This window comes from Rana temporaria, chromosome 2 (genome assembly GCF_905171775.1).
Source record: "Rana temporaria chromosome 2, aRanTem1.1, whole genome shotgun sequence".
NCBI lineage: Eukaryota > Metazoa > Chordata > Amphibia > Anura > Ranidae > Rana > Rana temporaria.
This window is the reverse complement of record NC_053490.1, coordinates 422,315,473-422,327,474: the sequence shown is the minus strand read 5'-3', so window position 1 is coordinate 422,327,474 and position 12,002 is coordinate 422,315,473.

Sequence of the window (12,002 nt, the reverse complement as noted above, 5' to 3'; positions counted from 1 at the left end):
GCCTACGAAACGACGGCGTAGGAAAGTTACGTTGGTAGTAGGAAGCCTATTTTCAGGCGTATCTAGTTCTGTGGGCACAGCGCACAGATACAACGGCGCACATTTACACTTACGCAGCGTATCTGTAGATACGTCGGCGTAAGTGTTACATGAATCCCGGCCTACATGATTTGTTATATGTTCCCATTCAAACAGAACACCTAAAAAAAAAAAAATGTCAAATATTTTTTACATTTAAGATTTTGTACCTTATTAACTTACAATTCACAAGGGCGGTTTATAAATGTGTAATTCCTTGTTAATCGGGGTACACACAAACAGCTCTGGTCGGAGCCGCTGTACTAACCATGTAAGGTTAGTTCAGCGATCTACACCCCCCCTGCTGAGCTGTTTTGTCCTGACAAGGGGATGCCCCCCCCCCCCACACCACAACAATCCGATCAGCGCTCTTTGCCATTGGCTGAGAGCTCTGATTGGGAGACAGTCAGCTGATGGTTTTCCAACATGCACGTCTGACAGACTGACATACATACCGGCCGAATGTTGGCCGTTGTTTTTTTTTACCCTGGGGTTTTCCCCCCGACATTCAGCCCATGTGTACAGAGCGTAAAGGGGTTGTAAAGGTTTATTTTTTATTTTCTAAATAGGGAAAGATATCTCATATCTTTCCCTTTTGCATCTTAAACGTCCCATACTCTACCCCTAATCCTAACCATATTTTTGGACATGGATGCTTCAGGATATTTCAATATTATAGTGCCTGCTCTATCATTTACTTATATCCTTATTTTCTAAATAGGTTCCTTTAAGCTAGTGCATTGTTGGTTCACTTACCTTTTCCTTCGATTTCCCTTCTAAATTTTTATTTTTCTTTGTCTGAATTTCTCACTTCCTGTTCCTCCTCAGTAAGCTTGCCCCATCATCTGAGTCGTTCTGGCTGGGGGTTAGTCAACCAGAACAGCTTACTGAGGAGGAACAGGAAGTGAGAAATTCAGACAAAGAAACAAAACATTTAGAAGGGAAATAGAAGGAAAAGGTAAGTGAACCAACAATGCACTAGCTTAAAGGAACCTATTTAGAAAATAAAAAACAAACCTTTAAACCTTTAACCACTTAAGGACCCCTTCACGCCGATATACGTCGGCAGAATGGCACAGCTGGGCACATGAACGTACCTGTACGTGGCCCTTTAAGCCGAGCCGTGGCCCAGACGCGACCCGGTCCAAAGCTCCGTGGCCGCGGGACCCACGGACCCGATCGCCGCCGGTGTCCCGCGATCGGTCCTCCCGAGCTGAAGAACGGGGAGAGGTGTGTGTAAACACACCTTCCATGTTCTTCGTTGTGGCAGTGTCATTGATCGTGTGTTCCCTGTTATAGGGAAACACAATCAATGACATCACATGTCCAGCTCCGCCCACCTACAGTTAGAAACACATATGAGGTCACACTTAACCCCTTCAGCGCCCCCTAGTGGTTAACTCCCAAACGGCAATTGTCATTTTCACAGTAAACAATGCATTTTTATAGCATTTTTTGCTGTGACAATGACAATGGTCCCAAAAATGGGTCAAAATTGTCCGATGTGTCCGCCATAATGTCGCAGTCACGAAAAAATCGCTGATCGCCGCCATTAGTAGTAAAAAAAAATTTTTATAAAAATGCAAAAAAACTATCCCCTATTTTGTAAACGCTATACATTTTGCGCAAACCAATCGATAAACGCTTATTGCGATATTTTTTTTACCAAAAATAGGTATAATAATACGTATCGGCCTAAACTGAGGAAAAAAAATTGTTTTTTTATATATTTTTGGGGGATATTTATTATAGCAACAAGTAAAAAATATTGTTTTTTTTTTCAAAATTTTCACTCTATTTTTGTTTATAGCGCAAAAAATAAAAACCGCAGAGGTGATCAAATACCACCAAAAGAAAGCTCTATTTATGGGAAAAAAAGGACGCCAATTTTGTTTGGGAGCCACGTTGCACGACCGCGCAATTGTCAGTTAAAGCGACGCAGTGCCGAATCGCAAAAAGGGGCCTGGTCCTTTACCTGCATAAATGTCCGAGTCTTAAGTGGTTAAGGACAGACAGTGTTCAAATCTAGTTTACAGCTGATAATAAAGAACTGTGCACACAATACAGACAGGGTTAATTATGTTAAACTTTACTCCACAGCCCCCTCCTAAATATTACAAAGCAGGGAGAGTATGTACTTAAAAATGTAACCAACATTTTTTAAAAATTTTAATTTTTTTTACGTTATGCTATGTCAATGGGAACATGTAACAAATATAATGTAAATGTTATAAACCTATCTGGCTGCAAAGAGTTGAAATACACTTTGAGCTCTACAGTTTTGCACCCCAAAGTAAAAATGTGTAAGAACACCTATTAGGGGGTTGAACTAAAGCTTCACGCTTTATTGATGTCACTGGGTGATAGCAAACTGCATTCTTAGCATTGCTGGCTGATGCCAAAATTTGTGTCTTTTTTATATGCAATTTAGAGTATAAGTGTTTAAAAAAAAAAAACACTCAAAAATAATATATTGGCGTACGGCACTAAAGCTGTGCAGTATTAATATACTACTATGACCTCAATGTGCAACTGTTATCCTTGATTACTCCTTCCTTGGCCTTTTACTACAAATGCTGGCAGTGAATGTGACATGTGGCTTGCCAAAGTCGTACACAGAGGTGACACTGTGCTGACATGTCGATTCTTGTGGAATTTCAATGATCGATGTGGCAGGATGCAAATACCAGCGTCTTGTACCGACGTGAAGTTGGTTAGTTCTTTAGATGCAGACCAGGTTTTGCTGGCCTACCAATGTGATCCAGCTTTAACCTACCACAGGGCCCAACACTGACCCCTTCTGATACCCTCCACCCCTCTGGTAGTTCTTTTGTAGCTGTGTGCAGATCTCATTTAAAGCAATTTGCGAATATTGCTCCACAAATACAACCTTAGTAGAACTAAAGCGGTGCTAAAAGAAGTAACAGAGGTCCAAACCGTAGGAGGGATTTTGATCTCTTGCTGCTGAACAGTTTAACCTTTTGTTGACAGTTGCCTTATTTGCTATAATTTAAAGGGGTTGTAAAGGTACAATTTTTTTTTCTCCTAAATAGCTGCCTTTACCTTAGTGCAGTCCTCCTTCACTTACCTCATCCTTCCATTTTGCTTTTAAATGTCCTTCTTTCTTCTGAGAAATCCTCACTTCCTGTTCTTCTGTCTGTAACTCCACACAGTAATGCAAGGCTTTCTCTCTGGTGTGGAGTGCCGTGCTCGCCCCCTCCCTTGGACTACAGTTGAGTCAGGATGCTCTCTACGTTAGGGTGACCAGACATCCCCAGTTTCAGGGGACAGTCCCCTGATTGAGGACACTGTCTGTCCCTGGTTTTGTCCCCAGATTGGATTTAATAGGGGGCAGGGGCAATTTCAAAGACAGTCAGTGCAGAATTAAAATAAAAAAATCTACATTTTACCCCCCCCCCCCCCGTGCCTACTAGCATAGGGGGGTTGTATTTTTCCCATTATCTGTGCCCCTTTCTGATGATCATGTGCTGGTCGGAGCGGAGGGAATATTTCTTCAGATTCGGGGGCATGCCCATTCAGCATTCGCTCGCATGTCCTGCCTTGGCTCAAATCCTGGCCAGCCACCTGCCTATCTCCTTGCCTTCCCTGGTGGAGTGATCTTCCTCCGCTCCCCATCCGGTAGTAGCCGGGGCCCGAAGAGTAAGACTTGAGAGGCTGTGAGGTGGGCGGCGATGGGCAGAGAGTCGCTGATTGTTGCCATTACTAGTAAAGAAAAAATATGTCCCCGGATTTCATTTTAAAAATCTGGTCACCTTACTCTATGTTGCAGATTGAGAAAGGAGCTGTGTGTTAGTGCCCGTTCTGACTCTTCTGTAGTCGGGGCGAGCATGACACTCCACACCAGGGAGAAAGCCTTGCATTACTGTGTGGAGTTACAGACAGAAGAACAGGAAGTGAGGATTTCTCAGAAGAAATAAGTGTAAAAGGTAAGTGAAGGAGGACTGCACTAAGGTAAAGGAAGCTATTTAGGGGGGAAAAAAATGTACCTTTACAACCCCTTTAATCAATCTGCTGTAAATTAAAGTGCAGCTATAGCCTATGTTGATGTTAGAATAGGGTGAGGTGTTGATGTATGTGACCCTGTTAGGGAGACTCCCTTCTACATCCCGTCTTGGTGAAAAAATTGTTGCTTGGACTGGAGTTAAAGAGGAATCTCTCCAGTGGACAGTGTAGTACCATAAACCCACGAGAAATTCCAACCATCAAAAACAAATTCTGCCTGGAGTAACACTTTAAGTGATTGCCAAAACATGGTTGAATGAATGACGTGTATTTTAGTTCTCAGGAGTTAGGATGGGATCCAATGGAAGTTGTCGGGCCTGGAAAAGATCCAGAAGACTAGGTCCCTGGTTATTTTCTCGGAGTACTTTGAGTAAATGGTATTTATCATTTCTCCTTTTGTAATAGTGCTATCTTTTTTTTTTTTTTTTTTACACTTGACAGGTCCACTATAAATCAGGACTAAAGCCTCGTACACACGATCAGTCCATCCGATGAGAACAGTCCGAAGGACCGTTGTCATCGGTTAACCGATGAAGCTGACTGATGGTCCGTCGCGCCTACACACCATAGGTTAAATATCCGATCGTGTCAGAACGCGGTGACGTAAAACACAACGACGTGCTGAAAAAAACGAAGTTCAATGCTTCCAAGCATGCGTCGACTTGATTCAGAGCATGCGCAGGTTTTTAACCAATGCTTTTGCATACTAATGATCGGTTTTGACCTATCGGTTAGGCGTCCATCGGTTAAATTTTAAAGCAAGTTCCTATTTTTCAACCGAAGGTTAAATAACCTATGGGGTCCACACACGATCGGTTTTGATCGATGAAAACAGTCCTTCAGACCGTTGTCCTCTGGCTATCCTATCGTGTGTACGCGGCCTAACACTACACTGCTTGAATGAAAGTGAACCTCTGATGTGCTACACTTCTTTGTATCATTGAACGTTGCAGTATTAGTTTATGTGTCTATAAGAGCCGGTTCACACATAGGCGGCACGACTTCGGGGGCGACTCTGCAAGTCGTCCTGAGGACGACTTCAGAGGCGATTCGCGAAACGACTTCTGTATAGAAGTCAATGCAGATCGCCCCGAGCCGCCCCCAAAAAAATACTACAGGAACCTTTTTTCTAAGTCGGAGCGACTTGCGTCGCTCCTATTAGAACGGGAACCATTGCAGTGAATGGGACGCAACACGTCAGGCGGCTGAGCCGCCTGTCGTGTCGCCCCAGTGTGAACCGGGTCTAAGTTACCGCACTACTGTTTTGCTGTTCAGAAACATGAACATTTCTTGTATATAATAGAGATAGAAGTCCTTTCACTGGTAGACACTTGTCCTAACCTGTATTAGGAATCCAGTGCCCCAAACTATGGCACAAGAAACACCTTTACAGTCAGTAGACAGGCATTGCACTTAGACACGTTTCAGTATGTTACATTGTTTTCTGTGTTGTGATGGCTAGGACTAGTGCAAAGTCCTGCTTCAGACTGGAACACGCAGATTTTTTTCTGTGTACAAGAAAGAGAATTCCAATATTTGCATGCCAGATAGTAGAAGATGAGACCGACACCCCTTCCATTCTCTTGATAAGTGAATCTGCTCTCAGCTTTTCCCAGGTAAAGGTAATCTGTAAAGTGGTACCCAAGTGTTAGTGCCAACACACAGTGGTATCGTCAAGAACAACGTTTCTCAACTCCAGTCTTCAAGTACTCCCAACAGGTCATGTTTTCAGGCTTTTTATTATTTTGCACAGGTGATTTGAGTTGTGCTACCTAATGCCGCGTAAAAACGATCAGGCTTTTGCCCAGCCAAATCACATCGGAATTCTGAGGGAATTCCATTGGTGAAAAATAGAACATGTTCTATATCTAAACGCCGACGGAATTCATCTGAATTTCCTATGAAAAAACCCAGATGGTGCTACACACGATCGGAACATCCGATGGAAAAAGTCCGACAGACAGAAATTCCGATCGTGTGTACGGGGCATTAGTAATTACCACAGCCGTTTTCATTCCTGAGGGAAATCCTGAAATCATGACCTGTTGTGTGTTCTTGAGGACTGGAGTTGAGAAACATTCTTCTAGAACATGGCCGATGTTGGTTTCACCATTTTAGAGCACCCCAAAGATAACTAGGATCGTGTGCAGACACCACTGAATGCCTGTGCTGATATTCTAATGCTGCATTACAGTGGCATAGGTAATTACAGGCGCATGTTAAAGTTCAGATTGACCAATTCTTAAAGCCATACTAAACACAATTTCCATTGCCTCTTCTATTTCTGTATATGGATGATGGCACTGTAACTATTTTTATAAAAAAAAAAAATCGAAGTGTCTTTTTCCTAATCCACGAGTCTCCAAACTTCCTAAACAAAGGACCAGTTTATTCTTCTTCCAGGGCAGGATTCAGATCATGGCCATTTGGATTAGAAAATGTCCTTGCATCAGTGGGAGTAAACAATGCCCAATCTTTGGTAATAGAAGAATTATTAGTGCCCAGGGCCGATCCTAGGGTCACAGGCGCCTGGGTGCAAAAATATTTCTGGCGCCCCCACATGGGCGTGGTCGCTTTACTAACTCCTCCCCTTTTCAAATGTTTCTATGGCTATGACTCAACCACAGAGATGCTCCCCCACGAAGTCTTCATTACCCCGGGATCCTTACATGATCTCTTCACAATAAACAAAATACAGGAAGAGAAGCAGAGAACTTTATTGGGACCTGGAGGGGGGGCCTCTCTGATGGACACAGAGAGGGCTTCTGTTAGAGAGTCTGTTAGAAAGAGCCCTCAGACATACTACAGACATGATACAGGAGATGATCAGAGACTGCAGATATAGTACAGGAGATGGTCAGAGACACATCAGTTCTGGACGGACACACACACCTATGCTCACTAGTTCTGGATGGACACAAACAAGGAGAGAAGGAGGGAGGGGAAAACTCTGCCACTTTGGCGCCCCCACCTTTGCAGGCGCCTGGGTGCAAAGCACCCTGTGCACCCTGCCTAGGATCGGCCCTGTTAGTGCCCCATCATTGGTATCAGTGGGAGGAACAGTGCCTTCAATGTTAGTGTCAGTGGGAGGAACAGTGCCTTCAACGTTGGTGTCAGTGGGAGGAACAGTGCCTTCAACGTTGGTGTCAGTGGAAGGAATAGGGCTGGGAAAAGGCAACCAAAGAGCTGCAGTTTGGAGACCACTGTCCTAATCGATATACAACTGTCACATGACCCAGCTCTTTCACAGCCTGTCTGCAGGGAAACATAAGCAAGATAAGCTTCTAGTCATCAGCTGCTGGTCACATGTTCAAAAATAAAAAAAACAGCCTTTGGGATACACAGTAAAAATGTATAATGAATATCATCAAACTGTTTTAAATTGTCATACAAATATATATTTGAAACCAAATCCTTATTATTTTTTGGCAATGGTGTGGGCAGATTTCTGCCAGTCCCAGGCTGTGTCTTAGAATAAGAGGGACGTGAAACCTCCATCCATCTACATGAAAGATCCCACCCCTATTGTGTTTAGCTGGTTAGTGGGCATGGAGGAGAGAGGGAGTATTCTGTGTATACGCCCACATGTGTGACTCTATAGTCAGGTGGGCTGCTCAGATGTGATAGGGAGGAAATGCTCAGCATAGAAACTCACAGAAAATTGAGCATGTGCAGAGTTGCGACCACAGCTGCAAAATCCCCAGCTGAATTGGGCACATGAACAGAAGGGGGAGATAGAGAGCAGCAGGATCAACCAGTTTGTTTTGCAGAATACAGAAAATGAATCTCATAGTGACTGAGTGAGAATGAACAGCATGTAATATGGCATTTATTGATAGTTTTTTATGATGTGAGTTTAGTGACACTTTAAAAGTTTTAGGCTTCTCACATAGTTTATAGCATGCCTGCTGAGATGCCTTGGACAGTGAGATGAGACACACATATCTAACTTACTACGTTTTAGCATTTCTGCCGCATTAATGGTCGACTAAGGCTGCATTCACACCTTGGCGTACCTAATCGCGGCGTTTTGTCCCGCGAATTGCGGCGACAAATTGCAGCATTTTGTACCGCGATTTGCGGCGACAAAACGCTGCGATTGTGAATGCAGCCTTATCCCCAGGTCCACATCTCCTATGCCGAACGCCGAAGCCGCCTGAAAAAAAGGGTCCGGGACTTGTTTCGAGCTTCAGGCGTTTCGGCGTTCGGCGTGGAGATGTGAACCATCTCCATAGAGGGCAATGTAAAATCATCCCTCCAGCGTATTAGGGGCTGCTGTGGCGTCGCGCTTCAGGCGTATATACGCCTAGGTGTGAATGGGCTCTAAGACATACATACTGTCCACTTGTTTCTAAAATATCTGCTGCAAACCCAGGAAATGCTAATTGTCAATAATGTCTTTTTATTAGAGGAAACATAATACAATGTCCATCTTTGTTTTAGACGCAGGCAGTAAATACCATATCTCCAACCAGCTAAGAAACCTGTACTGAAAAAGATATGGGGGCTGCCTTTGGCTACAATACTCTATGTCACTTACCCACAATAAGCCCTCCAATTAGAAAGACCAAACTCCTGAATCCCATACATGTTCCCAGTTCTGTGCCTCAGAAGGTAATCAAGTCATAGATCAGTATAATAGAAAACCCTCCCAATGTATAAGTATTTAAAACATGGGGGGTACCATCATCATCAAGTCATAGATCAGCACGAAAGCCGTTGTGGCTTCACTGCCCGGTTCCCTACTGCGCATGCGCGAGCTGCGTGGCGCACTTTCCCTGGTCCCCGCTGTCTCCTGGGACCAGTGTGTTTCCCAGAAGACAGCGGTTGTGACGCGAAGGGGCGTGACATCCACGGGAGTCTATTCCCGGATGTGGGTGCAAATACCTGTATTATACAGGTATCTACACCCCCCTCCCCCTGAAAGTTGCCAAATGTGACACCGGAGAGGGGGAGGGTTCCGAAAAGCGGAGGTTCACTTTTTGTGTGGACCTCCGCTTTAAAAAAAAAGCTGTCCTTATCACTATTGCATCCTCTTAACAAGTCGAAGAAAGACTCTTACGCTCCAAGGACAGACTTATAAAAAAAAAAAAATTCCTTGCATGTGATTGGGTTTATTCTTTGTAATGTGAATCTTTAGCTCATTTACTAAGCTCTGGAGCAACTGCACACTCAGCCTTTAAAAAAATCAACTCCATTATGGGGTTGCTTTACTAAAACTGGAGAGTGCAAAATATGGTACAGCTATGCATGGTAGCCAATCAGCTTCTAATTTCAGATTGTTCAATTTAAGCTTTCACAAAAAACCTGGAAGCTGATTGGTTTCTATGTAGAGCTGCACCAGATATTGCACTCTCCAGTTTTAGTAAATCTACCACTATGTCTGAAGAGTAATGATTCCGAGTTAATGGACTGCTTCGCAACCCTTTACATGCCCCTTGTACCGAGTAGCAGTCAGAATATGCCAGCACAGACTACGGCCCTCTCCATTAGAACTTTAATGCACAGTTTATACTTTTTAAAGGTGGTATTTTTTTCCATTTTGCGCTCTACAATTTTTAGTGCAGTTTCTAGCAACTACATTTTTCAAAAAGATGAATGGTACTTTATGTAAAATACATCAAGACGCTGAATTTTTTTTTAAAAACACAGATGTGAATCTTTCATTAGATTTACCCAGTGTACAGACCTGTACACACAACCGATAAACGGAAAAAAAAAACTGCTTTTGAATCGCTCGTACGATATTCTAGTACACAGCTTTTGAGAGCTGAACACCACAGTTAAGCTATTTAACCCAAGTTAAGATATTATCCAATGGGACAAGTAGGACATTTTTTCTTGTGCGATATCGGATAGTATGAATTTTGTTTAATCATTACAGTTGTTGTCCCAAAATACAATACAAACACATTACACCACTTCCGAATTTTTATTCTGCTATATAAGAATTTTTGTACCTTTAGTAAACTTCATTTTCGGTATGAGACTAGCATGCACAAAAAAAAAAAAAGGACGATCATTCGTCCGATAATCTCATTGTGTGTACCAGGCATAAGGCTATAGCCATACACGCTTGGATTTCTCTCATTAAAGGGTCACTAAAGGATTATTATTTTTTTTTAGCTAAATAGCTTCCTTTACCTTACTGCAGTCCTGGTTTCATGTCCTCATTGTTCGTTTTTGCTTTGATGTTGCTGTAATTCCTCTCTGTTCTGGACACTTCCTGGTTGTCTGTTTCCTGATCACCACAGTACTGGGAGATTTCTCACTGTGGTGACTAATCAAGGAGGTGTGATTACTATTTGTAAAACGAAACTGGATTGGTGCTGAGGGGTTTTAGACAAAGCATCGCTGCCCTCTATTGGCTCTCTGGCTCTGTACATGAGAGAACCAGGAAACAACAGCAAAAACAAAACTAAACTGTAGGTACATTATATGATTGTTTTTTACCTATTTTTAATCATTTTTAAAAGGAATCAGTCAACTAGTATGTCTCTATACCCTGTAAACAGTCATTTCATAAAAAAAAAAATTTCCTTTAGTGACCCTTTGGCCATCGTTTTGCTCGTCGAGTTCCTTGTGAAGCCGCCGAGGATCTCGGCGAGCCAACTTTTCCCATTGACCAACAAGGAAATAGAGAACATGTTCTCTATTTGGCCCGACGAGATCCTCGTCGGTTTCCTCGGCGAAAAGTGTACACACGACCAGTTTTCTCGGCAGAATACGTCTCCCATCGAGTTTCTGGCTGAATTCTGCCGAGAAAACCGGTCGTGTGTACGGGGCCTTAAAGTTAGCTAAACAGTACGTCTGGAGGAATCTATACTGTTAACTACAGGCATACCCCACTTTTAAGTACACAAGGGGACCAGAGCATGTATGTAAAACGAAAATGTACTTAAAGTGAAACAATACCTTTTTTAACTTCTAGGGTGTAGTGAGGGGTCAGGGGCTGTAGTTAAGGTCTCAGAGGCCGTAGTGGGGGTGTCAGGGGCACACTGGAACAGGGCGGGCCATGCTCTCTGAGCTTCAGCTCCTTCTACTGCGGCTGCAAAATGTCTGTACAGTACTTGTAAGGCACTTTACATACAATCACGGGTATGTCTTTACTCGCGAGTGTATGTAAAGTGAGTGTACTTAAAGCGGGGTATGCCTGTATTGTTTTCAGACAGCTGATAACCAGTGCTGACTACATCTGATTGGACAAAGTCACGATGTGGCCAACAATTTCCCCATCCAGCATCTTTAATTTTAAAATCGACTTGCAGAGCCAGGTGGTGCAGACAAAGCCATCTACAGCTGAAATGTTGTCGAAGTCAGCAGGAATATTCAAAAATTCAAGCCGTGTGTGGCCAGCCTAAGTTATAATGTGATCCAGTATATAACTGTCCTACCTATAGAAGACGAATAAAGTCCTACTCATTGTGCTCTTCAAGTAGGGAGAGCCATAGTCTTGTTATGCTGTAATATCACATATTTCACAACCTATAGGCTAGTTATCTACAATGTTCACTCCTACCTGGCTATAAATCACTAAAGTGCTCTTTTAGAATCTTTTTTTTTTTTTTTTACAGCACACAAATGCAACAAGTTGTATAATGCATTTACAAACTTGCATAGAGCTAGTTTACATAGGATATCTGTACTAAAAGTGCACTGTCATTACTCTATCTTGTATTCAAAGTTATAATAAAAGTTGATTTTTTTTTATAAAATGGTTTCATTCTTTTCAAATTTTTATATAGCAGCAACATACAGTGGTGATCAGTTAATGCGTTATATCATTGCATGCAAAAGGTGTTCATACATGGGCCTATAATCGATCTAATAAATTGTTAGATTTTACATGCTGAGAACCAGACAGTTTTCAGGGCTTAAAGGCAAGTTCATCTTTGGCAGAC